The 26,680-nt window shown below is 35.8% G+C and overlaps 7 non-coding genes across 7 annotated transcripts; all 7 read right to left on the bottom strand.

The window, feature by feature from the left end:
* Window positions 1-878: 878 nt before the first annotated feature.
* On the bottom strand, window positions 879-951 carry TRNAK-UUU (transfer RNA lysine (anticodon UUU)). The gene has a single exon. It is a non-coding gene; the product is annotated as a tRNA-Lys (tRNA).
* Window positions 952-7,082: 6,131 nt separating this feature from the next.
* On the bottom strand, window positions 7,083-7,155 carry TRNAK-UUU (transfer RNA lysine (anticodon UUU)). Its single transcript has one exon. It is a non-coding gene; the product is annotated as a tRNA-Lys (tRNA).
* Window positions 7,156-12,273: 5,118 nt separating this feature from the next.
* TRNAK-UUU (transfer RNA lysine (anticodon UUU)) lies at window positions 12,274-12,346 on the bottom strand. The gene has a single exon. It is a non-coding gene; the product is annotated as a tRNA-Lys (tRNA).
* A 967-nt stretch (window positions 12,347-13,313) lies between these two features.
* Window positions 13,314-13,386, bottom strand: TRNAK-UUU (transfer RNA lysine (anticodon UUU)). Its single transcript has one exon. It is a non-coding gene; the product is annotated as a tRNA-Lys (tRNA).
* Window positions 13,387-15,371: 1,985 nt separating this feature from the next.
* Window positions 15,372-15,444, bottom strand: TRNAK-UUU (transfer RNA lysine (anticodon UUU)). The gene has a single exon. It is a non-coding gene; the product is annotated as a tRNA-Lys (tRNA).
* Window positions 15,445-20,480: 5,036 nt separating this feature from the next.
* Window positions 20,481-20,553, bottom strand: TRNAK-UUU (transfer RNA lysine (anticodon UUU)). The gene has a single exon. It is a non-coding gene; the product is annotated as a tRNA-Lys (tRNA).
* A 6,054-nt stretch (window positions 20,554-26,607) lies between these two features.
* On the bottom strand, window positions 26,608-26,680 carry TRNAK-UUU (transfer RNA lysine (anticodon UUU)). Its single transcript has one exon. It is a non-coding gene; the product is annotated as a tRNA-Lys (tRNA).

Genomic DNA, 26,680 nt, shown 5'->3' with positions numbered 1-26,680 from the left:
GAAAGGCTTGGTTGGAAGGTCTCAGGATGCAAAAAGCTTTGATTGTCCCTTGGTTGAACATTTAGATCCCACCAAACTGTAAGTCTTAATGCCCTTCAAGATTCATTTTCAACTATACTGCTTGGGGGATTAATTTGTTTGCTGTCTAATTTAATTACTATGTTGCTAACAAATTGGGATGAAGTTGGGTTAGATAGGAAATGAGGTGAAATGTCTAACCTTAATATACTTAGAATTTAATCTACAAGTAATATTTGCCTCGTAGCATTTTATTTAGATGCTGCACCACTTTAAGTCCCACATAGCATCTCAAGTTTCTAGGAAATTATGTATTTGGATTGGACTGACCTGACTTGCACTTACAGATGTTCACTAATGTCCAGCTTTTATCAGTACATGACAGTGTAATGTAATCATACTGTGAAATTGTGTAATGGTAAGAGAAGTTGACCAACTAAGTCAATAAATCCACTTGCGATAAAAAAAAAAGTTTATTTCACCTTGGTTGATCATAGAGATCTTAGTACACTATAAGTATTCATACCCTTCAAGACTCAATTTCATCTGTACACTTAATTTACAGATGTACACTAATGTCATGCTTGTGTAATGGCATTATAATCCAGTCATACTGTGAATTTGTAAAATGTGAAGAGAAGATCATCAGCTAAATCAATAAATTATCTTGCGTTATGCGTGGAGTTTCTGGTATTTTTGTCCAAATAGTATGGCTATTTACTGCAGAATCACTTGTTTCCTTATCAACAATGTGAGAAATGATGATAATGACCTTTTTCACTTTTATCGCGGAAATCCTTAACAGCATATGTTTTGCATGGCACAGAGAATATAGATTGCCATAGTTTAAAAGGCATACATGCCTGAACAGGGACTTGAACCCTGGACCCTCAGATTAAAAGTCTGATGCTCTACCGACTGAGCTATCCAGGCTCTCTTTTTATCTTGTACTCATCTGGAAAATGGGCAGTTCTGTAACCAATGCCAATTTAATCGTGGCCAATGTTCTGTAAAGTGTGAGCCGAAAGGCTTGGTTGGAAGGTCTCAGGATGCAAAAAGCTTTGATTGTCCCTTGGTTGAACATTTAAATGCCCTTCAAGATTCATTTTCAACTATACTGCTTGGGGGATTAATTTGTTTGCTGTCTAATTTAATTACTATGTTGCTAACAAATTGGGATGAAGTTGGGTTAGATAGGAAATGAGGTGAAATGTCTAACCTTAATATACTTAGAATTTAATCTACAAGTAATATTTGCCTCGTAGCATTTTATTTAGATGCTGCACCACTTTAAGTCCCACATAGCATCTCAAGTTTCTAGGAAATTATGTATTTGGATTGGACTGACCTGACTTGCACTTACAGATGTTCACTAATGTCCAGCTTTTATCAGTACATGACAGTGTAATGTAATCATACTGTGAAATTGTGTAATGGTAAGAGAAGTTGACCAACTAAGTCAATAAATCCACTTGCGATAAAAAAAAAAGTTTATTTCACCTTGGTTGATCATAGAGATCTTAGTACACTATAAGTATTCATACCCTTCAAGACTCAATTTCATCTGTACACTTAATTTACAGATGTACACTAATGTCATGCTTGTGTAATGGCATTATAATCCAGTCATACTGTGAATTTGTAAAATGTGAAGAGAAGATCATCAGCTAAATCAATAAATTATCTTGTGTTATGCGTGGAGTTTCTTGTATTTTTGTCCAAATAGTATGGCTATTTACTGCAGAATCACTTGTTTCCTTATCAACAATGTGAGAAATGATGATAATGACCTTTTTCACTTTTATCGCGGAAATCCTTAACAGCATACGTTTTGCATGGCACAGAGAATATAGATTGCCATAGTTTAAAAGGCATACATGCCTGAACAGGGACTTGAACCCCGGACCCTCAGATTAAAAGTCTGATGCTCTACCGACTGAGCTATCCAGGCTCTCTTTTTATCTTGTACTCATCTGGAAAATGGGCAGTTCTGTAACCAATGCCAATTTAATCGTGGCCAATGTTCTGTAAAGTGTGAGCCGAAAGGCTTGGTTGGAAGGTCTCAGGATGCAAAAAGCTTTGATTGTCCCTTGGTTGAACATTTAAATGCCCTTCAAGATTCATTTTCAACTATACTGCTTGGGGGATTAATTTGTTTGCTGTCTAATTTAATTACTATGTTGCTAACAAATTGGGATGAAGTTGGGTTAGATAGGAAATGAGGTGAAATGTCTAACCTTAATATACTTAGAATTTAATCTACAAGTAATATTTGCCTCGTAGCATTTTATTTAGATGCTGCACCACTTTAAGTCCCACATAGCATCTCAAGTTTCTAGGAAATTATGTATTTGGATTGGACTGACCTGACTTGCACTTACAGATGTTCACTAATGTCCAGCTTTTATCAGTACATGACAGTGTAATGTAATCATACTGTGAAATTGTGTAATGGTAAGAGAAGTTGACCAACTAAGTCAATAAATCCACTTGCGATAAAAAAAAAAGTTTATTTCACCTTGGTTGATCATAGAGATCTTAGTACACTATAAGTATTCATACCCTTCAAGACTCAATTTCATCTGTACACTTAATTTACAGATGTACACTAATGTCATGCTTGTGTAATGGCATTATAATCCAGTCATACTGTGAATTTGTAAAATGTGAAGAGAAGATCATCAGCTAAATCAATAAATTATCTTGTGTTATGCGTGGAGTTTCTTGTATTTTTGTCCAAATAGTATGGCTATTTACTGCAGAATCACTTGTTTCCTTATCAACAATGTGAGAAATGATGATAATGACCTTTTTCACTTTTATCGCGGAAATCCTTAACAGCATACGTTTTGCATGGCACAGAGAATATAGATTGCCATAGTTTAAAAGGCATACATGCCTGAACAGGGACTTGAAGCCTGGACACTCAGATTAAAAGTCTGATGCTCTACCGACTGAGCTATCCAGGCTCTCTTTTTATCTTGTACTCATCTGGAAAATGGGCAGTTCTGTAACCAATGCCAATTTAATCGTGGCCAATGTTCTGTAAAGTGTGAGCCGAAAGGCTTGGTTGGAAGGTCTCAGGATGCAAAAAGCTTTGATTGTCCCTTGGTTGAACATTTAGATCCCACCAAACTGTAAGTCTTAATGCCCTTCAAGATTCATTTTCAACTATACTGCTTGGGGGATTAATTTGTTTGCTGTCTAATTTAATTACTATGTTGCTAACAAATTGGGATGAAGTTGGGTTAGATAGGAAATGAGGTGAAATGTCTAACCTTAATATACTTAGAATTTAATCTACAAGTAATATTTGCCTCGTAGCATTTTATTTAGATGCTGCACCACTTTAAGTCCCACATAGCATCTCAAGTTTCTAGGAAATTATGTATTTGGATTGGACTGACCTGACTTGCACTTACAGATGTTCACTAATGTCCAGCTTTTATCAGTACATGACAGTGTAGACAGTGTAATGTAATCATACTGTGAAATTGTGTAATGGTAAGAGAAGTTGACCAACTAAGTCAATAAATCCACTTGCGATAAAAAAAAAAGTTTATTTCACCTTGGTTGATCATAGAGATCTTAGTACACTATAAGTATTCATACCCTTCAAGACTCAATTTCATCTGTACACTTAATTTACAGATGTACACTAATGTCATGCTTGTGTAATGGCATTATAATCCAGTCATACTGTGAATTTGTAAAATGTGAAGAGAAGATCATCAGCTAAATCAATAAATTATCTTGCGTTATGCGTGGAGTTTCTTGTATTTTTGTCCAAATAGTATGGCTATTTACTGCAGAATCACTTGTTTCCTTATCAACAATGTGAGAAATGATGATAATGACCTTTTTCACTTTTATCGCGGAAATCCTTAACAGCATACGTTTTGCATGGCACAGAGAATATAGATTGCCATAGTTTAAAAGGCATACACACCTGAACAGGGACTTGAACCCCGGACCCTCAGATTAAAAGTCTGATGCTCTACCGACTGAGCTATCCAGGCTCTCTTTTTATCTTGTACTCATCTGGAAAATGGGCAGTTCTGTAACCAATGCCAATTTAATCGTGGCCAATGTTCTGTAAAGTGTGAGCCGAAAGGCTTGGCTGGAAGGTCTCAGGATGCAAAAAGCTTTGATTGTCCCTTGGTTGAACATTTAGATCCCACCAAACTGTAAGTCTTAATGCCCTTCAAGATTCATTTTCAACTATACTGCTTGGGGGATTAATTTGTTTGCTGTCTAATTTAATTACTATGTTGCTAACAAATTGGGATGAAGTTGGGTTAGATAGGAAATGAGGTGAAATGTCTAACCTTAATATACTTAGAATTTAATCTACAAGTAATATTTGCCTCGTAGCATTTTATTTAGATGCTGCACCACTTTAAGTCCCACATAGCATCTCAAGTTTCTAGGAAATTATGTATTTGGATTGGACTGACCTGACTTGCACTTACAGATGTTCACTAATGTCCAGCTTTTATCAGTACATGACAGTGTAATGTAATCATACTGTGAAATTGTGTAATGGTAAGAGAAGTTGACCAACTAAGTCAATAAATCCACTTGCGATAAAAAAAAAAGTTTATTTCACCTTGGTTGATCATAGAGATCTTAGTACACTATAAGTATTCATACCCTTCAAGACTCAATTTCATCTGTACACTTAATTTACAGATGTACACTAATGTCATGCTTGTGTAATGGCATTATAATCCAGTCATACTGTGAATTTGTAAAATGTGAAGAGAAGATCATCAGCTAAATCAATAAATTATCTTGTGTTATGCGTGGAGTTTCTTGTATTTTTGTCCAAATAGTATGGCTATTTACTGCAGAATCACTTGTTTCCTTATCAACAATGTGAGAAATGATGATAATGACCTTTTTCACTTTTATCGCGGAAATCCTTAACAGCATACGTTTTGCATGGCACAGAGAATATAGATTGCCATAGTTTAAAAGGCATACATGCCTGAACAGGGACTTGAAGCCTGGACACTCAGATTAAATCTGATGCTCTACCGACTGAGCTATCCAGGCTCTCTTTTTATCTTGTACTCATCTGGAAAATGGGCAGTTCTGTAACCAATGCCAATTTAATCGTGGCCAATGTTCTGTAAAGTGTGAGCCGAAAGGCTTGGCTGGAAGGTCTCAGGATGCAAAAAGCTTTGATTGTCCCTTGGTTGAACATTTAGATCCCACCAAACTGTAAGTCTTAATGCCCTTCAAGATTCATTTTCAACTATACTGCTTGGGGGATTAATTTGTTTGCTGTCTAATTTAATTACTATGTTGCTAACAAATTGGGATGAAGTTGGGTTAGATAGGAAATGAGGTGAAATGTCTAACCTTAATATACTTAGAATTTAATCTACAAGTAATATTTGCCTCGTAGCATTTTATTTAGATGCTGCACCACTTTAAGTCCCACATAGCATCTCAAGTTTCTAGGAAATTATGTATTTGGATTGGACTGACCTGACTTGCACTTACAGATGTTCACTAATGTCCAGCTTTTATCAGTACATGACAGTGTAATGTAATCATACTGTGAAATTGTGTAATGGTAAGAGAAGTTGACCAACTAAGTCAATAAATCCACTTGCGATAAAAAAAAAAGTTTATTTCACCTTGGTTGATCATAGAGATCTTAGTACACTATAAGTATTCATACCCTTCAAGACTCAATTTCATCTGTACACTTAATTTACAGATGTACACTAATGTCATGCTTGTGTAATGGCATTATAATCCAGTCATACTGTGAATTTGTAAAATGTGAAGAGAAGATCATCAGCTAAATCAATAAATTATCTTGTGTTATGCGTGGAGTTTCTTGTATTTTTGTCCAAATAGTATGGCTATTTACTGCAGAATCACTTGTTTCCTTATCAACAATGTGAGAAATGATGATAATGACCTTTTTCACTTTTATCGCGGAAATCCTTAACAGCATACGTTTTGCATGGCACAGAGAATATAGATTGCCATAGTTTAAAAGGCATACATGCCTGAACAGGGACTTGAAGCCTGGACACTCAGATTAAATCTGATGCTCTACCGACTGAGCTATCCAGGCTCTCTTTTTATCTTGTACTCATCTGGAAAATGGGCAGTTCTGTAACCAATGCCAATTTAATCGTGGCCAATGTTCTGTAAAGTGTGAGCCGAAAGGCTTGGCTGGAAGGTCTCAGGATGCAAAAAGCTTTGATTGTCCCTTGGTTGAACATTTAGATCCCACCAAACTGTAAGTCTTAATGCCCTTCAAGATTCATTTTCAACTATACTGCTTGGGGGATTAATTTGTTTGCTGTCTAATTTAATTACTATGTTGCTAACAAATTGGGATGAAGTTGGGTTAGATAGGAAATGAGGTGAAATGTCTAACCTTAATATACTTAGAATTTAATCTACAAGTAATATTTGCCTCGTAGCATTTTATTTAGATGCTGCACCACTTTAAGTCCCACATAGCATCTCAAGTTTCTAGGAAATTATGTATTTGGATTGGACTGACCTGACTTGCACTTACAGATGTTCACTAATGTCCAGCTTTTATCAGTACATGACAGTGTAATGTAATCATACTGTGAAATTGTGTAATGGTAAGAGAAGTTGACCAACTAAGTCAATAAATCCACTTGCGATAAAAAAAAAGTTTATTTCACCTTGGTTGATCATAGAGATCTTAGTACACTATAAGTATTCATACCCTTCAAGACTCAATTTCATCTGTACACTTAATTTACAGATGTACACTAATGTCATGCTTGTGTAATGGCATTATAATCCAGTCATACTGTGAATTTGTAAAATGTGAAGAGAAGATCATCAGCTAAATCAATAAATTATCTTGCGTTATGCGTGGAGTTTCTGGTATTTTTGTCCAAATAGTATTGCTATTTACTGCAGAATCACTTGTTTCCTTATCAACAATGTGAGAAATGATGATAATGACCTTTTTCACTTTTATCGCGGAAATCCTTAACAGCATATGTTTTGCATGGCACAGAGAATATAGATTGCCATAGTTTAAAAGGCATACATGCCTGAACAGGGACTTGAACCCTGGACCTTCAGATTAAAAGTCTGATGCTCTACCGACTGAGCTATCCAGGCTCTCTTTTTATCTTGTACTCATCTGGAAAATGGGCAGTTCTGTAACCAATGCCAATTTAATCGTGGCCAATGTTCTGTAAAGTGTGAGCCGAAAGGCTTGGTTGGAAGGTCTCAGGATGCAAAAAGCTTTGATTGTCCCTTGGTTGAACATTTAAATGCCCTTCAAGATTCATTTTCAACTATACTGCTTGGGGGATTAATTTGTTTGCTGTCTAATTTAATTACTATGTTGCTAACAAATTGGGATGAAGTTGGGTTAGATAGGAAATGAGGTGAAATGTCTAACCTTAATATACTTAGAATTTAATCTACAAGTAATATTTGCCTCGTAGCATTTTATTTAGATGCTGCACCACTTTAAGTCCCACATAGCATCTCAAGTTTCTAGGAAATTATGTATTTGGATTGGACTGACCTGACTTGCACTTACAGATGTTCACTAATGTCCAGCTTTTATCAGTACATGACAGTGTAATGTAATCATACTGTGAAATTGTGTAATGGTAAGAGAAGTTGACCAACTAAGTCAATAAATCCACTTGCGATAAAAAAAAAAGTTTATTTCACCTTGGTTGATCATAGAGATCTTAGTACACTATAAGTATTCATACCCTTCAAGACTCAATTTCATCTGTACACTTAATTTACAGATGTACACTAATGTCATGCTTGTGTAATGGCATTATAATCCAGTCATACTGTGAATTTGTAAAATGTGAAGAGAAGATCATCAGCTAAATCAATAAATTATCTTGTGTTATGCGTGGAGTTTCTTGTATTTTTGTCCAAATAGTATGGCTATTTACTGCAGAATCACTTGTTTCCTTATCAACAATGTGAGAAATGATGATAATGACCTTTTTCACTTTTATCGCGGAAATCCTTAACAGCATACGTTTTGCATGGCACAGAGAATATAGATTGCCATAGTTTAAAAGGCATACATGCCTGAACAGGGACTTGAAGCCTGGACACTCAGATTAAAAGTCTGATGCTCTACCGACTGAGCTATCCAGGCTCTCTTTTTATCTTGTACTCATCTGGAAAATGGGCAGTTCTGTAACCAATGCCAATTTAATCGTGGCCAATGTTCTGTAAAGTGTGAGCCGAAAGGCTTGGTTGGAAGGTCTCAGGATGCAAAAAGCTTTGATTGTCCCTTGGTTGAACATTTAGATCCCACCAAACTGTAAGTCTTAATGCCCTTCAAGATTCATTTTCAACTATACTGCTTGGGGGATTAATTTGTTTGCTGTCTAATTTAATTACTATGTTGCTAACAAATTGGGATGAAGTTGGGTTAGATAGGAAATGAGGTGAAATGTCTAACCTTAATATACTTAGAATTTAATCTACAAGTAATATTTGCCTCGTAGCATTTTATTTAGATGCTGCACCACTTTAAGTCCCACATAGCATCTCAAGTTTCTAGGAAATTATGTATTTGGATTGGACTGACCTGACTTGCACTTACAGATGTTCACTAATGTCCAGCTTTTATCAGTACATGACAGTGTAGACAGTGTAATGTAATCATACTGTGAAATTGTGTAATGGTAAGAGAAGTTGACCAACTAAGTCAATAAATCCACTTGCGATAAAAAAAAAAGTTTATTTCACCTTGGTTGATCATAGAGATCTTAGTACACTATAAGTATTCATACCCTTCAAGACTCAATTTCATCTGTACACTTAATTTACAGATGTACACTAATGTCATGCTTGTGTAATGGCATTATAATCCAGTCATACTGTGAATTTGTAAAATGTGAAGAGAAGATCATCAGCTAAATCAATAAATTATCTTGCGTTATGCGTGGAGTTTCTTGTATTTTTGTCCAAATAGTATGGCTATTTACTGCAGAATCACTTGTTTCCTTATCAACAATGTGAGAAATGATGATAATGACCTTTTTCACTTTTATCGCGGAAATCCTTAACAGCATACGTTTTGCATGGCACAGAGAATATAGATTGCCATAGTTTAAAAGGCATACACACCTGAACAGGGACTTGAAACCCGGACCCTCAGATTAAAAGTCTGATGCTCTACCGACTGAGCTATCCAGGCTCTCTTTTTATCTTGTACTCATCTGGAAAATGGGCAGTTCTGTAACCAATGCCAATTTAATCGTGGCCAATGTTCTGTAAAGTGTGAGCCGAAAGGCTTGGCTGGAAGGTCTCAGGATGCAAAAAGCTTTGATTGTCCCTTGGTTGAACATTTAGATCCCACCAAACTGTAAGTCTTAATGCCCTTCAAGATTCATTTTCAACTATACTGCTTGGGGGATTAATTTGTTTGCTGTCTAATTTAATTACTATGTTGCTAACAAATTGGGATGAAGTTGGGTTAGATAGGAAATGAGGTGAAATGTCTAACCTTAATATACTTAGAATTTAATCTACAAGTAATATTTGCCTCATAGCATTTTATTTAGATGCTGCACCACTTTAAGTCCCACATAGCATCTCAAGTTTCTAGGAAATTATGTATTTGGATTGGACTGACCTGACTTGCACTTACAGATGTTCACTAATGTCCAGCTTTTATCAGTACATGACAGTGTAATGTAATCATACTGTGAAATTGTGTAATGGTAAGAGAAGTTGACCAACTAAGTCAATAAATCCACTTGCGATAAAAAAAAAAGTTTATTTCACCTTGGTTGATCATAGAGATCTTAGTACACTATAAGTATTCATACCCTTCAAGACTCAATTTCATCTGTACACTTAATTTACAGATGTACACTAATGTCATGCTTGTGTAATGGCATTATAATCCAGTCATACTGTGAATTTGTAAAATGTGAAGAGAAGATCATCAGCTAAATCAATAAATTATCTTGTGTTATGCGTGGAGTTTCTTGTATTTTTGTCCAAATAGTATGGCTATTTACTGCAGAATCACTTGTTTCCTTATCAACAATGTGAGAAATGATGATAATGACCTTTTTCACTTTTATCGCGGAAATCCTTAACAGCATACGTTTTGCATGGCACAGAGAATATAGATTGCCATAGTTTAAAAGGCATACATGCCTGAACAGGGACTTGAAGCCTGGACACTCAGATTAAAAGTCTGATGCTCTACCGACTGAGCTATCCAGGCTCTCTTTTTATCTTGTACTCATCTGGAAAATGGGCAGTTCTGTAACCAATGCCAATTTAATCGTGGCCAATGTTCTGTAAAGTGTGAGCCGAAAGGCTTGGTTGGAAGGTCTCAGGATGCAAAAAGCTTTGATTGTCCCTTGGTTGAACATTTAGATCCCACCAAACTGTAAGTCTTAATGCCCTTCAAGATTCATTTTCAACTATACTGCTTGGGGGATTAATTTGTTTGCTGTCTAATTTAATTACTATGTTGCTAACAAATTGGGATGAAGTTGGGTTAGATAGGAAATGAGGTGAAATGTCTAACCTTAATATACTTAGAATTTAATCTACAAGTAATATTTGCCTCGTAGCATTTTATTTAGATGCTGCACCACTTTAAGTCCCACATAGCATCTCAAGTTTCTAGGAAATTATGTATTTGGATTGGACTGACCTGACTTGCACTTACAGATGTTCACTAATGTCCAGCTTTTATCAGTACATGACAGTGTAATGTAATCATACTGTGAAATTGTGTAATGGTAAGAGAAGTTGACCAACTAAGTCAATAAATCCACTTGCGATAAAAAAAAAAGTTTATTTCACCTTGGTTGATCATAGAGATCTTAGTACACTATAAGTATTCATACCCTTCAAGACTCAATTTCATCTGTACACTTAATTTACAGATGTACACTAATGTCATGCTTGTGTAATGGCATTATAATCCAGTCATACTGTGAATTTGTAAAATGTGAAGAGAAGATCATCAGCTAAATCAATAAATTATCTTGCGTTATGCGTGGAGTTTCTTGTATTTTTGTCCAAATAGTATGGCTATTTACTGCAGAATCACTTGTTTCCTTATCAACAATGTGAGAAATGATGATAATGACCTTTTTCACTTTTATCGCGGAAATCCTTAACAGCATACGTTTTGCATGGCACAGAGAATATAGATTGCCATAGTTTAAAAGGCATACACACCTGAACAGGGACTTGAACCCCGGACCCTCAGATTAAAAGTCTGATGCTCTACCGACTGAGCTATCCAGGCTCTCTTTTTATCTTGTACTCATCTGGAAAATGGGCAGTTCTGTAACCAATGCCAATTTAATCGTGGCCAATGTTCTGTAAAGTGTGAGCCGAAAGGCTTGGCTAGAAGGTCTCAGGATGCAAAAAGCTTTGATTGTCCCTTGGTTGAACATTTAGATCCCACCAAACTGTAAGTCTTAATGCCCTTCAAGATTCATTTTCAACTATACTGCTTGGGGGATTAATTTGTTTGCTGTCTAATTTAATTACTATGTTGCTAACAAATTGGGATGAAGTTGGGTTAGATAGGAAATGAGGTGAAATGTCTAACCTTAATATACTTAGAATTTAATCTACAAGTAATATTTGCCTCGTAGCATTTTATTTAGATGCTGCACCACTTTAAGTCCCACATAGCATCTCAAGTTTCTAGGAAATTATGTATTTGGATTGGACTGACCTGACTTGCACTTACAGATGTTCACTAATGTCCAGCTTTTATCAGTACATGACAGTGTAATGTAATCATACTGTGAAATTGTGTAATGGTAAGAGAAGTTGACCAACTAAGTCAATAAATCCACTTGCGATAAAAAAAAAAGTTTATTTCACCTTGGTTGATCATAGAGATCTTAGTACACTATAAGTATTCATACCCTTCAAGACTCAATTTCATCTGTACACTTAATTTACAGATGTACACTAATGTCATGCTTGTGTAATGGCATTATAATCCAGTCATACTGTGAATTTGTAAAATGTGAAGAGAAGATCATCAGCTAAATCAATAAATTATCTTGCGTTATGCGTGGAGTTTCTTGTATTTTTGTCCAAATAGTATTGCTATTTACTGCAGAATCACTTGTTTCCTTATCAACAATGTGAGAAATGATGATAATGACCTTTTTCACTTTTATCGCGGAAATCCTTAACAGCATACGTTTTGCATGGCACAGAGAATATAGATTGCCATAGTTTAAAAGGCATACATGCCTGAACAGGGACTTGAACCCTGGACCCTCAGATTAAAAGTCTGATGCTCTACCGACTGAGCTATCCAGGCTCTCTTTTTATCTTGTACTCATTTGGAAAATGGGCAGTTCTGTAACCAATGCCAATTTAATCGTGGCCAATGTTCTGTAAAGTGTGAGCCGAAAGGCTTGGTTGGAAGGTCTCAGGATGCAAAAAGCTTTGATTGTCACTTGGTTGAACATTTAGATCCCACCAAACTGTAAGTCTTAATGCCCTTCAAGATTCATTTTCAACTATACTGCTTGGGGGATTAATTTGTTTGCTGTCTAATTTAATTACTATGTTGCTAACAAATTGGGATGAAGTTGGGTTAGATAGGAAATGAGGTGAAATGTCTAACCTTAATATACTTAGAATTTAATCTACAAGTAATATTTGCCTCGTAGCATTTTATTTAGATGCTGCACCACTTTAAGTCCCACATAGCATCTCAAGTTTCTAGGAAATTATGTATTTGGATTGGACTGACCTGACTTGCACTTACAGATGTTCACTAATGTCCAGCTTTTATCAGTACATGACAGTGTAATGTAATCATACTGTGAAATTGTGTAATGGTAAGAGAAGTTGACCAACTAAGTCAATAAATCCACTTGCGATAAAAAAAAAAGTTTATTTCACCTTGGTTGATCATAGAGATCTTAGTACACTATAAGTATTCATACCCTCAAGACTCAATTTCATCTGTACACTTAATTTACAGATGTACACTAATGTCATGCTTGTGTAATGGCATTATAATCCAGTCATACTGTGAATTTGTAAAATGTGAAGAGAAGATCATCAGCTAAATCAATAAATTATCTTGTGTTATGCGTGGAGTTTCTTGTATTTTTGTCCAAATAGTATGGCTATTTACTGCAGAATCACTTGTTTCCTTATCAACAATGTGAGAAATGATGATAACGACCTTTTTCACTTTTATCGCGGAAATCCTTAACAGCATACGTTTTGCATGGCACAGAGAATATAGATTGCCATAGTTTAAAAGGCATACATGCCTGAACAGGGACTTGAACCCTGGACCCTCAGATTAAAAGTCTGATGCTCTACCGACTGAGCTATCCAGGCTCTCTTTTAATCTTGTACTCATCTGGAAAATGGGCAGTTCTGTAACCAATGCCAATTTAATCGTGGCCAATGTTCTGTAAAGTGTGAGCCGAAAGGCTTGGTTGGAAGGTCTCAGGATGCAAAAAGCTTTGATTGTCCCTTGGTTGAACATTTAGATCCCACCAAACTGTAAGTCTTAATGCCCTTCAAGATTCATTTTCAACTATACTGCTTGGGGGATTAATTTGTTTGCTGTCTAATTTAATTACTATGTTGCTAACAAATTGGGATGAAGTTGGGTTAGATAGGAAATGAGGTGAAATGTCTAACCTTAATATACTTAGAATTTAATCTACAAGTAATATTTGCCTCGTAGCATTTTATTTAGATGCTGCACCACTTTAAGTCCCACATAGCATCTCAAGTTTCTAGGAAATTATGTATTTGGATTGGACTGACCTGACTTGCACTTACAGATGTTCACTAATGTCCAGCTTTTATCAGTACATGACAGTGTAATGTAATCATACTGTGAAATTGTGTAATGGTAAGAGAAGTTGACCAACTAAGTCAATAAATCCACTTGCGATAAAAAAAAAAGTTTATTTCACCTTGGTTGATCATAGAGATCTTAGTACACTATAAGTATTCATACCCTCAAGACTCAATTTCATCTGTACACTTAATTTACAGATGTACACTAATGTCATGCTTGTGTAATGGCATTATAATCCAGTCATACTGTGAATTTGTAAAATGTGAAGAGAAGATCATCAGCTAAATCAATAAATTATCTTGTGTTATGCGTGGAGTTTCTTGTATTTTTGTCCAAATAGTATGGCTATTTACTGCAGAATCACTTGTTTCCTTATCAACAATGTGAGAAATGATGATAATGACCTTTTTCACTTTTATCGCGGAAATCCTTAACAGCATATGTTTTGCATGGCACAGAGAATATAGATTGCCATAGTTTAAAAGGCATACATGCCTGAACAGGGACTTGAACCCCGGACCCTCAGATTAAAAGTCTGATGCTCTACTGACTGAGCTATCCAGGCTCTCTTTTTATCTTGTACTCATCTGGAAAATGGGCAGTTCTGTAACCAATGCCAATTTAATCGTGGCCAATGTTCTGTAAAGTGTGAGCCGAAAGGCTTGGTTGGAAGGTCTCAGGATGCAAAAAGCTTTGATTGTCCCTTGGTTGAACATTTAAATGCCCTTCAAGATTCATTTTCAACTATACTGCTTGGGGGATTAATTTGTTTGCTGTCTAATTTAATTACTATGTTGCTAACAAATTGGGATGAAGTTGGGTTAGATAGGAAATGAGGTGAAATGTCTAACCTTAATATACTTAGAATTTAATCTACAAGTAATATTTGCCTCGTAGCATTTTATTTAGATGCTGCACCACTTTAAGTCCCACATAGCATCTCAAGTTTCTAGGAAATTATGTATTTGGATTGGACTGACCTGACTTGCACTTACAGATGTTCACTAATGTCCAGCTTTTATCAGTACATGACAGTGTAATGTAATCATACTGTGAAATTGTGTAATGGTAAGAGAAGTTGACCAACTAAGTCAATAAATCCACTTGCGATAAAAAAAAAAGTTTATTTCACCTTGGTTGATCATAGAGATCTTAGTACACTATAAGTATTCATACCCTTCAAGACTCAATTTCATCTGTACACTTAATTTACAGATGTACACTAATGTCATGCTTGTGTAATGGCATTATAATCCAGTCATACTGTGAATTTGTAAAATGTGAAGAGAAGATCATCAGCTAAATCAATAAATTATCTTGCGTTATGCGTGGAGTTTCTGGTATTTTTGTCCAAATAGTATTGCTATTTACTGCAGAATCACTTGTTTCCTTATCAACAATGTGAGAAATGATGATAATGACCTTTTTCACTTTTATCGCGGAAATCCTTAACAGCATACGTTTTGCATGGCACAGAGAATATAGATTGCCATAGTTTAAAAGGCATACACGCCTGAACAGGGACTTGAACCCTGGACCCTCAGATTAAAAGTCTGATGCTCTACCGACTGAGCTATCCAGGCTCTCTTTTTATCTTGTACTCATCTGGAAAATGGGCAGTTCTGTAACCAATGCCAATTTAATCGTGGCCAATGTTCTGTAAAGTGTGAGCCGAAAGGCTTGGCTGGAAGGTCTCAGGATGCAAAAAGCTTTGATTGTCCCTTGGTTGAACATTTAGATCCCACCAAACTGTAAGTCTTAATGCCCTTCAAGATTCATTTTCAACTATACTGCTTGGGGGATTAATTTGTTTGCTGTCTAATTTAATTACTATGTTGCTAACAAATTGGGATGAAGTTGGGTTAGATAGGAAATGAGGTGAAATGTCTAACCTTAATATACTTAGAATTTAATCTACAAGTAATATTTGCCTCGTAGCATTTTATTTAGATGCTGCACCACTTTAAGTCCCACATAGCATCTCAAGTTTCTAGGAAATTATGTATTTGGATTGGACTGACCTGACTTGCACTTACAGATGTTCACTAATGTCCAGCTTTTATCAGTACATGACAGTGTAATGTAATCATACTGTGAAATTGTGTAATGGTAAGAGAAGTTGACCAACTAAGTCAATAAATCCACTTGCGATAAAAAAAAAAGTTTATTTCACCTTGGTTGATCATAGAGATCTTAGTACACTATAAGTATTCATACCCTCAAGACTCAATTTCATCTGTACACTTAATTTACAGATGTACACTAATGTCATGCTTGTGTAATGGCATTATAATCCAGTCATACTGTGAATTTGTAAAATGTGAAGAGAAGATCATCAGCTAAATCAATAAATTATCTTGTGTTATGCGTGGAGTTTCTTGTATTTTTGTCCAAATAGTATGGCTATTTACTGCAGAATCACTTGTTTCCTTATCAACAATGTGAGAAATGATGATAATGACCTTTTTCACTTTTATCGCGGAAATCCTTAACAGCATACGTTTTGCATGGCACAGAGAATATAGATTGCCATAGTTTAAAAGGCATACATGCCTGAACAGGGACTTGAACCCCGGACCCTCAGATTAAAAGTCTGATGCTCTACCGACTGAGCTATCCAGGCTCTCTTTTTATCTTGTACTCATCTGGAAAATGGGCAGTTCTGTAACCAATGCCAATTTAATCGTGGCCAATGTTCTGTAAAGTGTGAGCCGAAAGGCTTGGTTGGAAGGTCTCAGGATGCAAAAAGCTTTGATTGTCCCTTGGTTGAACATTTAAATGCCCTTCAAGATTCATTTTCAACTATACTGCTTGGGGGATTAATTTGTTTGCTGTCTAATTTAATTACTATGTTGCTAACAAATTGGGATGAAGTTGGGTTAGATAGGAAATGAGGTGAAATGTCTAACCTTAATATACTTAGAATTTAATCTACAAGTAATATTTGCCTCGTAGCATTTTATTTAGATGCTGCACCACTTTAAGTCCCACATAGCATCTCAAGTTTCTAGGAAATTATGTATTTGGATTGGACTGACCTGACTTGCACTTACAGATGTTCACTAATGTCCAGCTTTTATCAGTACATGACAGTGTAATGTAATCATACTGTGAAATTGTGTAATGGTAAGAGAAGTTGACCAACTAAGTCAATAAATCCACTTGCGATAAAAAAAAAAGTTTATTTCACCTTGGTTGATCATAGAGATCTTAGTACACTATAAGTATTCATACCCTCAAGACTCAATTTCATCTGTACACTTAATTTACAGATGTACACTAATGTCATGCTTGTGTAATGGCATTATAATCCAGTCATACTGTGAATTTGTAAAATGTGAAGAGAAGATCATCAGCTAAATCAATAAATTATCTTGTGTTATGCGTGGAGTTTCTTGTATTTTTGTCCAAATAGTATGGCTATTTACTGCAGAATCACTTGTTTCCTTATCAACAATGTGAGAAATGATGATAATGACCTTTTTCACTTTTATCGCGGAAATCCTTAACAGCATACGTTTTGCATGGCACAGAGAATATAGATTGCCATAGTTTAAAAGGCATACATGCCTGAACAGGGACTTGAACCCCGGACCCTCAGATTAAAAGTCTGATGCTCTACCGACTGAGCTATCCAGGCTCTCTTTTTATCTTGTACTCATCTGGAAAATGGGCAGTTCTGTAACCAATGCCAATTTAATCGTGGCCAATGTTCTGTAAAGTGTGAGCCGAAAGGCTTGGTTGGAAGGTCTCAGGATGCAAAAAGCTTTGATTGTCCCTTGGTTGAACATTTAAATGCCCTTCAAGATTCATTTTCAACTATACTGCTTGGGGGATTAATTTGTTTGCTGTCTAATTTAATTACTATGTTGCTAACAAATTGGGATGAAGTTGGGTTAGATAGGAAATGAGGTGAAATGTCTAACCTTAATATACTTAGAATTTAATCTACAAGTAATATTTGCCTCGTAGCATTTTATTTAGATGCTGCACCACTTTAAGTCCCACATAGCATCTCAAGTTTCTAGGAAATTATGTATTTGGATTGGACTGACCTGACTTGCACTTACAGATGTTCACTAATGTCCAGCTTTTATCAGTACATGACAGTGTAATGTAATCATACTGTGAAATTGTGTAATGGTAAGAGAAGTTGACCAACTAAGTCAATAAATCCACTTGCGATAAAAAAAAAAGTTTATTTCACCTTGGTTGATCATAGAGATCTTAGTACACTATAAGTATTCATACCCTCAAGACTCAATTTCATCTGTACACTTAATTTACAGATGTACACTAATGTCATGCTTGTGTAATGGCATTATAATCCAGTCATACTGTGAATTTGTAAAATGTGAAGAGAAGATCATCAGCTAAATCAATAAATTATCTTGTGTTATGCGTGGAGTTTCTTGTATTTTTGTCCAAATAGTATGGCTATTTACTGCAGAATCACTTGTTTCCTTATCAACAATGTGAGAAATGATGATAATGACCTTTTTCACTTTTATCGCGGAAATCCTTAACAGCATACGTTTTGCATGGCACAGAGAATATAGATTGCCATAGTTTAAAAGGCATACATGCCTGAACAGGGACTTGAACCCCGGACCCTCAGATTAAAAGTCTGATGCTCTACCGACTGAGCTATCCAGGCTCTCTTTTTATCTTGTACTCATCTGGAAAATGGGCAGTTCTGTAACCAATGCCAATTTAATCGTGGCCAATGTTCTGTAAAGTGTGAGCCGAAAGGCTTGGTTGGAAGGTCTCAGGATGCAAAAAGCTTTGATTGTCCCTTGGTTGAACATTTAAATGCCCTTCAAGATTCATTTTCAACTATACTGCTTGGGGGATTAATTTGTTTGCTGTCTAATTTAATTACTATGTTGCTAACAAATTGGGATGAAGTTGGGTTAGATAGGAAATGAGGTGAAATGTCTAACCTTAATATACTTAGAATTTAATCTACAAGTAATATTTGCCTCGTAGCATTTTATTTAGATGCTGCACCACTTTAAGTCCCACATAGCATCTCAAGTTTCTAGGAAATTATGTATTTGGATTGGACTGACCTGACTTGCACTTACAGATGTTCACTAATGTCCAGCTTTTATCAGTACATGACAGTGTAATGTAATCATACTGTGAAATTGTGTAATGGTAAGAGAAGTTGACCAACTAAGTCAATAAATCCACTTGCGATAAAAAAAAAAGTTTATTTCACCTTGGTTGATCATAGAGATCTTAGTACACTATAAGTATTCATACCCTCAAGACTCAATTTCATCTGTACACTTAATTTACAGATGTACACTAATGTCATGCTTGTGTAATGGCATTATAATCCAGTCATACTGTGAATTTGTAAAATGTGAAGAGAAGATCATCAGCTAAATCAATAAATTATCTTGTGTTATGCGTGGAGTTTCTTGTATTTTTGTCCAAATAGTATGGCTATTTACTGCAGAATCACTTGTTTCCTTATCAACAATGTGAGAAATGATGATAATGACCTTTTTCACTTTTATCGCGGAAATCCTTAACAGCATACGTTTTGCATGGCACAGAGAATATAGATTGCCATAGTTTAAAAGGCATACATGCCTGAACAGGGACTTGAACCCCGGACCCTCAGATTAAAAGTCTGATGCTCTACCGACTGAGCTATCCAGGCTCTCTTTTTATCTTGTACTCATCTGGAAAATGGGCAGTTCTGTAACCAATGCCAATTTAATCGTGGCCAATGTTCTGTAAAGTGTGAGCCGAAAGGCTTGGTTGGAAGGTCTCAGGATGCAAAAAGCTTTGATTGTCCCTTGGTTGAACATTTAAATGCCCTTCAAGATTCATTTTCAACTATACTGCTTGGGGGATTAATTTGTTTGCTGTCTAATTTAATTACTATGTTGCTAACAAATTGGGATGAAGTTGGGTTAGATAGGAAATGAGGTGAAATGTCTAACCTTAATATACTTAGAATTTAATCTACAAGTAATATTTGCCTCGTAGCATTTTATTTAGATGCTGCACCACTTTAAGTCCCACATAGCATCTCAAGTTTCTAGGAAATTATGTATTTGGATTGGACTGACCTGACTTGCACTTACAGATGTTCACTAATGTCCAGCTTTTATCAGTACATGACAGTGTAATGTAATCATACTGTGAAATTGTGTAATGGTAAGAGAAGTTGACCAACTAAGTCAATAAATCCACTTGCGATAAAAAAAAAAGTTTATTTCACCTTGGTTGATCATAGAGATCTTAGTACACTATAAGTATTCATACCCTTCAAGACTCAATTTCATCTGTACACTTAATTTACAGATGTACACTAATGTCATGCTTGTGTAATGGCATTATAATCCAGTCATACTGTGAATTTGTAAAATGTGAAGAGAAGATCATCAGCTAAATCAATAAATTATCTTGCGTTATGCGTGGAGTTTCTGGTATTTTTGTCCAAATAGTATTGCTATTTACTGCAGAATCACTTGTTTCCTTATCAACAATGTGAGAAATGATGATAATGACCTTTTTCACTTTTATCGCGGAAATCCTTAACAGCATACGTTTTGCATGGCACAGAGAATATAGATTGCCATAGTTTAAAAGGCATACACGCCTGAACAGGGACTTGAACCCTGGACCCTCAGATTAAAAGTCTGATGCTCTACCGACTGAGCTATCCAGGCTCTCTTTTTATCTTGTACTCATCTGGAAAATGGGCAGTTCTGTAACCAATGCCAATTTAATCGTGGCCAATGTTCTGTAAAGTGTGAGCCGAAAGGCTTGGCTGGAAGGTCTCAGGATGCAAAAAGCTTTGATTGTCCCTTGGTTGAACATTTAGATCCCACCAAACTGTAAGTCTTAATGCCCTTCAAGATTCATTTTCAACTATACTGCTTGGGGGATTAATTTGTTTGCTGTCTAATTTAATTACTATGTTGCTAACAAATTGGGATGAAGTTGGGTTAGATAGGAAATGAGGTGAAATGTCTAACCTTAATATACTTAGAATTTAATCTACAAGTAATATTTGCCTCGTAGCATTTTATTTAGATGCTGCACCACTTTAAGTCCCACATAGCATCTCAAGTTTCTAGGAAATTATGTATTTGGATTGGACTGACCTGACTTGCACTTACAGATGTTCACTAATGTCCAGCTTTTATCAGTACATGACAGTGTAATGTAATCATACTGTGAAATTGTGTAATGGTAAGAGAAGTTGACCAACTAAGTCAATAAATCCACTTGCGATAAAAAAAAAAGTTTATTTCACCTTGGTTGATCATAGAGATCTTAGTACACTATAAGTATTCATACCCTCAAGACTCAATTTCATCTGTACACTTAATTTACAGATGTACACTAATGTCATGCTTGTGTAATGGCATTATAATCCAGTCATACTGTGAATTTGTAAAATGTGAAGAGAAGATCATCAGCTAAATCAATAAATTATCTTGTGTTATGCGTGGAGTTTCTTGTATTTTTGTCCAAATAGTATGGCTATTTACTGCAGAATCACTTGTTTCCTTATCAACAATGTGAGAAATGATGATAATGACCTTTTTCACTTTTATCGCGGAAATCCTTAACAGCATACGTTTTGCATGGCACAGAGAATATAGATTGCCATAGTTTAAAAGGCATACATGCCTGAACAGGGACTTGAACCCCGGACCCTCAGATTAAAAGTCTGATGCTCTACCGACTGAGCTATCCAGGCTCTCTTTTTATCTTGTACTCATCTGGAAAATGGGCAGTTCTGTAACCAATGCCAATTTAATCGTGGCCAATGTTCTGTAAAGTGTGAGCCGAAAGGCTTGGTTGGAAGGTCTCAGGATGCAAAAAGCTTTGATTGTCCCTTGGTTGAACATTTAAATGCCCTTCAAGATTCATTTTCAACTATACTGCTTGGGGGATTAATTTGTTTGCTGTCTAATTTAATTACTATGTTGCTAACAAATTGGGATGAAGTTGGGTTAGATAGGAAATGAGGTGAAATGTCTAACCTTAATATACTTAGAATTTAATCTACAAGTAATATTTGCCTCGTAGCATTTTATTTAGATGCTGCACCACTTTAAGTCCCACATAGCATCTCAAGTTTCTAGGAAATTATGTATTTGGATTGGACTGACCTGACTTGCACTTACAGATGTTCACTAATGTCCAGCTTTTATCAGTACATGACAGTGTAATGTAATCATACTGTGAAATTGTGTAATGGTAAGAGAAGTTGACCAACTAAGTCAATAAATCCACTTGCGATAAAAAAAAAAGTTTATTTCACCTTGGTTGATCATAGAGATCTTAGTACACTATAAGTATTCATACCCTCAAGACTCAATTTCATCTGTACACTTAATTTACAGATGTACACTAATGTCATGCTTGTGTAATGGCATTATAATCCAGTCATACTGTGAATTTGTAAAATGTGAAGAGAAGATCATCAGCTAAATCAATAAATTATCTTGTGTTATGCGTGGAGTTTCTTGTATTTTTGTCCAAATAGTATGGCTATTTACTGCAGAATCACTTGTTTCCTTATCAACAATGTGAGAAATGATGATAATGACCTTTTTCACTTTTATCGCGGAAATCCTTAACAGCATACGTTTTGCATGGCACAGAGAATATAGATTGCCATAGTTTAAAAGGCATACATGCCTGAACAGGGACTTGAACCCCGGACCCTCAGATTAAAAGTCTGATGCTCTACCGACTGAGCTATCCAGGCTCTCTTTTTATCTTGTACTCATCTGGAAAATGGGCAGTTCTGTAACCAATGCCAATTTAATCGTGGCCAATGTTCTGTAAAGTGTGAGCCGAAAGGCTTGGTTGGAAGGTCTCAGGATGCAAAAAGCTTTGATTGTCCCTTGGTTGAACATTTAAATGCCCTTCAAGATTCATTTTCAACTATACTGCTTGGGGGATTAATTTGTTTGCTGTCTAATTTAATTACTATGTTGCTAACAAATTGGGATGAAGTTGGGTTAGATAGGAAATGAGGTGAAATGTCTAACCTTAATATACTTAGAATTTAATCTACAAGTAATATTTGCCTCGTAGCATTTTATTTAGATGCTGCACCACTTTAAGTCCCACATAGCATCTCAAGTTTCTAGGAAATTATGTATTTGGATTGGACTGACCTGACTTGCACTTACAGATGTTCACTAATGTCCAGCTTTTATCAGTACATGACAGTGTAATGTAATCATACTGTGAAATTGTGTAATGGTAAGAGAAGTTGACCAACTAAGTCAATAAATCCACTTGCGATAAAAAAAAAAGTTTATTTCACCTTGGTTGATCATAGAGATCTTAGTACACTATAAGTATTCATACCCTCAAGACTCAATTTCATCTGTACACTTAATTTACAGATGTACACTAATGTCATGCTTGTGTAATGGCATTATAATCCAGTCATACTGTGAATTTGTAAAATGTGAAGAGAAGATCATCAGCTAAATCAATAAATTATCTTGTGTTATGCGTGGAGTTTCTTGTATTTTTGTCCAAATAGTATGGCTATTTACTGCAGAATCACTTGTTTCCTTATCAACAATGTGAGAAATGATGATAATGACCTTTTTCACTTTTATCGCGGAAATCCTTAACAGCATACGTTTTGCATGGCACAGAGAATATAGATTGCCATAGTTTAAAAGGCATACATGCCTGAACAGGGACTTGAACCCCGGACCCTCAGATTAAAAGTCTGATGCTCTACCGACTGAGCTATCCAGGCTCTCTTTTTATCTTGTACTCATCTGGAAAATGGGCAGTTCTGTAACCAATGCCAATTTAATCGTGGCCAATGTTCTGTAAAGTGTGAGCCGAAAGGCTTGGTTGGAAGGTCTCAGGATGCAAAAAGCTTTGATTGTCCCTTGGTTGAACATTTAAATGCCCTTCAAGATTCATTTTCAACTATACTGCTTGGGGGATTAATTTGTTTGCTGTCTAATTTAATTACTATGTTGCTAACAAATTGGGATGAAGTTGGGTTAGATAGGAAATGAGGTGAAATGTCTAACCTTAATATACTTAGAATTTAATCTACAAGTAATATTTGCCTCGTAGCATTTTATTTAGATGCTGCACCACTTTAAGTCCCACATAGCATCTCAAGTTTCTAGGAAATTATGTATTTGGATTGGACTGACCTGACTTGCACTTACAGATGTTCACTAATGTCCAGCTTTTATCAGTACATGACAGTGTAATGTAATCATACTGTGAAATTGTGTAATGGTAAGAGAAGTTGACCAACTAAGTCAATAAATCCACTTGCGATAAAAAAAAAAGTTTATTTCACCTTGGTTGATCATAGAGATCTTAGTACACTATAAGTATTCATACCCTCAAGACTCAATTTCATCTGTACACTTAATTTACAGATGTACACTAATGTCATGCTTGTGTAATGGCATTATAATCCAGTCATACTGTGAATTTGTAAAATGTGAAGAGAAGATCATCAGCTAAATCAATAAATTATCTTGTGTTATGCGTGGAGTTTCTTGTATTTTTGTCCAAATAGTATGGCTATTTACTGCAGAATCACTTGTTTCCTTATCAACAATGTGAGAAATGATGATAATGACCTTTTTCACTTTTATCGCGGAAATCCTTAACAGCATACGTTTTGCATGGCACAGAGAATATAGATTGCCATAGTTTAAAAGGCATACATGCCTGAACAGGGACTTGAACCCCGGACCCTCAGATTAAAAGTCTGATGCTCTACCGACTGAGCTATCCAGGCTCTCTTTTTATCTTGTACTCATCTGGAAAATGGGCAGTTCTGTAACCAATGCCAATTTAATCGTGGCCAATGTTCTGTAAAGTGTGAGCCGAAAGGCTTGGTTGGAAGGTCTCAGGATGCAAAAAGCTTTGATTGTCCCTTGGTTGAACATTTAAATGCCCTTCAAGATTCATTTTCAACTATACTGCTTGGGGGATTAATTTGTTTGCTGTCTAATTTAATTACTATGTTGCTAACAAATTGGGATGAAGTTGGGTTAGATAGGAAATGAGGTGAAATGTCTAACCTTAATATACTTAGAATTTAATCTACAAGTAATATTTGCCTCGTAGCATTTTATTTAGATGCTGCACCACTTTAAGTCCCACATAGCATCTCAAGTTTCTAGGAAATTATGTATTTGGATTGGACTGACCTGACTTGCACTTACAGATGTTCACTAATGTCCAGCTTTTATCAGTACATGACAGTGTAATGTAATCATACTGTGAAATTGTGTAATGGTAAGAGAAGTTGACCAACTAAGTCAATAAATCCACTTGCGATAAAAAAAAAAGTTTATTTCACCTTGGTTGATCATAGAGATCTTAGTACACTATAAGTATTCATACCCTTCAAGACTCAATTTCATCTGTACACTTAATTTACAGATGTACACTAATGTCATGCTTGTGTAATGGCATTATAATCCAGTCATACTGTGAATTTGTAAAATGTGAAGAGAAGATCATCAGCTAAATCAATAAATTATCTTGCGTTATGCGTGGAGTTTCTGGTATTTTTGTCCAAATAGTATTGCTATTTACTGCAGAATCACTTGTTTCCTTATCAACAATGTGAGAAATGATGATAATGACCTTTTTCACTTTTATCGCGGAAATCCTTAACAGCATACGTTTTGCATGGCACAGAGAATATAGATTGCCATAGTTTAAAAGGCATACACGCCTGAACAGGGACTTGAACCCTGGACCCTCAGATTAAAAGTCTGATGCTCTACCGACTGAGCTATCAAGGCTCTCTTTTTATCTTGTACTCATCTGGAAAATGGGCAGTTCTGTAACCAATGCCAATTTAATCGTGGCCAATGTTCTGTAAAGTGTGAGCCGAAAGGCTTGGTTGGAAGGTCTCAGGATGCAAAAAGCTTTGATTGTCCCTTGGTTGAACATTTAAATGCCCTTCAAGATTCATTTTCAACTATACTGCTTGGGGGATTAATTTGTTTGCTGTCTAATTTAATTACTATGTTGCTAACAAATTGGGATGAAGTTGGGTTAGATAGGAAATGAGGTGAAATGTCTAACCTTAATATACTTAGAATTTAATCTACAAGTAATATTTGCCTCGTAGCATTTTATTTAGATGCTGCACCACTTTAAGTCCCACATAGCATCTCAAGTTTCTAGGAAATTATGTATTTGGATTGGACTGACCTGACTTGCACTTACAGATGTTCACTAATGTCCAGCTTTTATCAGTACATGACAGTGTAATGTAATCATACTGTGAAATTGTGTAATGGTAAGAGAAGTTGACCAACTAAGTCAATAAATCCACTTGCGATAAAAAAAAAAGTTTATTTCACCTTGGTTGATCATAGAGATCTTAGTACACTATAAGTATTCATACCCTTCAAGACTCAATTTCATCTGTACACTTAATTTACAGATGTACACTAATGTCATGCTTGTGTAATGGCATTATAATCCAGTCATACTGTGAATTTGTAAAATGTGAAGAGAAGATCATCAGCTAAATCAATAAATTATCTTGCGTTATGCGTGGAGTTTCTTGTATTTTTGTCCAAATAGTATTGCTATTTACTGCAGAATCACTTGTTTCCTTATCAACAATGTGAGAAATGATGATAATGACCTTTTTCACTTTTATCGCGGAAATCCTTAACAGCATACGTTTTGCATGGCACAGAGAATATAGATTGCCATAGTTTAAAAGGCATACACGCCTGAACAGGGACTTGAACCCTGGACCCTCAGATTAAAAGTCTGATGCTCTACCGACTGAGCTATCCAGGC

This window comes from Mixophyes fleayi, chromosome 1 (genome assembly GCF_038048845.1).
Source record: "Mixophyes fleayi isolate aMixFle1 chromosome 1, aMixFle1.hap1, whole genome shotgun sequence".
NCBI classification, from domain to species: domain Eukaryota; kingdom Metazoa; phylum Chordata; class Amphibia; order Anura; family Limnodynastidae; genus Mixophyes; species Mixophyes fleayi.
Note: the sequence above shows the minus strand (reverse complement) of the source record. Positions and strands in the feature narration are given on the sequence as shown.